The following is a 2,874-nucleotide window of genomic DNA, read 5'->3' as shown; positions in this document are numbered from 1 at the left end:
TTTCTTATGTGAAATATGATTTAATGGTTTTTTTTATTTATAACTATACCCTCTTTTTGGATATTTAGTTATTTATATTTGTAAATGTAATAATTATGTTTATAAAAATATTCATAATTTTTGAAAAATATTAATTTGCTGCATGTAAACTGTTAATATATTATAATATTTTATCATACAGTTTACATATATTTTATTTGAATAACATAAACAATTGAATTATTTGCATAATATCTAATTTTGCTTTGTAGTCAGCAAAACGTTTGATGTGTGATTGTTATATACAATATAACCTCTATAAATTAATACTCGATAAATTAATATATTTTGCCGATCCCAACTTGGACCGGTTTAAAATTTGACACAAATCGACAAAATAATAAGATAATATTTTTTTAGAAAATTCTATGTAAATATTTGGTCCCATTAAAATTATAAATTTATATGTATATATATTTTATATAAGTAAGAACCTATTATTATATTGTTTGTTTTATATTCACAATGGAATTATTTTTATATTTTCTTAAAACTTAAAATATTTTTGATGAGATTTAGTAATATTACATCTCAGCCCGCATTTAAGTTCTATGCAATATATATTATATACACCAAATAATATAATATAATTAATATAAATGTCAAATTTTAAAAAATAACAATTGATGTACTTACACTAAAATCAAATATTTTGCTTATCTTGGAATAAATATGTCTTCAAATAAGAAATCTAAATAAGGATACTTTAGATAGACCCACATTTGAAAACATTTATGTTTCTTACGAGTATAAAGAAGGCAGATAAGGATCATTAATCATCAAGGAGAGTGTAATTGTAGTAAAACAGAGAGAAATGGAAACTGAACTTGATTTTTACCTCTATAATGCCAACATATTTTGATCATTGTGTTCTATATTTGTGATAAAATAAATCTTAGGATTATCATATGATATTTCTCTGATAAAAATGCAATCTAAAATCACCCATCAAATATTATTTACCATAAATTTCTATCAGATCTCTACATTTAATCCAAACTAGAAAAAAATATTAATATTATTTCTGAAACATAATCTTAAAATTTTATAACTAATTATATTATGTTCTTGAGCACCAATCAGTGTGATACTGAATTAGAAATTTGAAATAGATAAATGGTATAAAATTTATATGTACATGTAATAGTTATTACTTTTATAATTGCTCTAAATAAAAAAATAAATACTATATCCAATAAAATTTACTCAAATTCTCTGAAATTTCATATATGATCGATCCATTAAAAAAATTCACTTAAATGATCTCTATTGTAATATATAAAAGGATTTCAATTGTTTCTTTATCAACAGAATTTCCTCATATAAATAAAATTTTATTTCTTATTTTTTACCCAAAAAATATTGACTGTGAATTAGATATCTATTTTTGATAAAATATGAGCGAGTCTAATGCATTAATATACCAAATAAGTAAAACAGAATCTGGAATTATGCAAAACCACCTCCTTTCATCTAAATTAAAGGAGCTAAGTAGCTTAAATTAGATATATTGTAACACAGGATACATTTGACTTCCTATATATACATATACTTTCTTGTTTCTATACACACAACAAATTTTATGATAAAAATCAATTTATTCATATTACCGAGGATGGAAAAATCACTTATATTTTCATTTAATGTTTTAACTCTGCTCCTCATTTTTGTACTAGGTTTGTGTCTATACTTTTGTAAAATATATTACATTTATTCTTAAAAGAAAGAATTTAGAATGTCTTTATTTTTTATTTTTTCTACAACACATTACTTTATTTTTTAATAAGCTAAGTTGTTACAGACATTTTGTTATAGTTCATTTACACTATGAAATTGCATAATATCTTAACCAATAAAATTATATACAGTGCTTTTATGATAAGTCTAGGAAACTGATATCCAAAAAGTATTTTGTGTTATTTCTTCTCCTATTTTGGCTAGATATATGGTTTGAATATATTATTAAAAAACCTAAACTGATTCAATAAACACATTTTCTTCATTACTTCAAATTCATGTTTCCTGAGTAAATAAATATGTAAATCTATAGTTTTTGTTTAAGAAATAAAGTTTTTTTTTTCTCGTCTAGAAATTTAGTTGATATATCACTTTACAAGGAAATTTACAATGATAGTTATATATATATTATTTTATATCAGATTAGTTACATGTTTTGTATATCTCAAATAATCAATGATTTTAGAAACTAAATAAATATTATCTATAATATTTTTTCAGTATTTGAAATCTGCCAAAAAAACATTTTTCATTACATAAACTGATATTTATGTTTTATATATAACAGTGGCCGGAACGAAGGGGCAAGGGAATAAAAAAGATTTGTGTCGTATAAGTCTAGATAACCAAAAGCCTGGAAGTTGTCAAAACAAGCCAGCTTGCCTATCTGCGTGCAAAAAGAGGATAGAAGGGTCAGGATTACATGAAATAAACGCTCGTTGCTCCTCTGGAAACAAATGTGCGTGCTATGCTCCATGTCCAAAATGATCTTAATGTTTAGTTTATTGACAACGAAATTCGGATATATTTATAATAAATTATGATGCAATTTATAGTAATAATTAAATAAGTTGTCAAATTATGTTATTGTCAAATTACGATAACAATAAAATATGATCATTTGCAGATTTAGTAAATGGAAAAATAAGTTGGAAAAAATAATTAGAATTATTAACTTCTAAATTTTGGGCGCTAAATGAGAAAAATTAGCCTCCGTATACACACATGCATGTCTTACAAAAATCTATTTTTATTGAACAAAACTTAGGTTCACCCCTAGGATGAATTTTTAAATTCACCTCTTCTCTTATTACCAAT

The 2,874-nt window shown here is 23.4% G+C and overlaps 1 long non-coding RNA gene across 1 annotated transcript; it reads left to right on the top strand.

Moving 5' to 3' along the window:
- Positions 1–531: 531 nt before the first annotated feature.
- LOC111199420 lies at positions 532–2,638 on the top strand. Its single transcript, XR_002653334.2, has 2 exons — positions 532–1,715; positions 2,345–2,638. It is a non-coding gene; the product is annotated as an uncharacterized LOC111199420 (long non-coding RNA).
- The last annotated feature ends 236 nt before the right edge of the window (positions 2,639–2,874 follow it).

The sequence above is a fragment of the Brassica napus genome, chromosome A7, assembly GCF_020379485.1.
Source record: "Brassica napus cultivar Da-Ae chromosome A7, Da-Ae, whole genome shotgun sequence".
In the NCBI taxonomy this organism is placed as follows: Eukaryota; Viridiplantae; Streptophyta; class Magnoliopsida; order Brassicales; family Brassicaceae; genus Brassica; species Brassica napus.
This window is presented reverse-complemented; position numbering and strand designations above follow the sequence as displayed.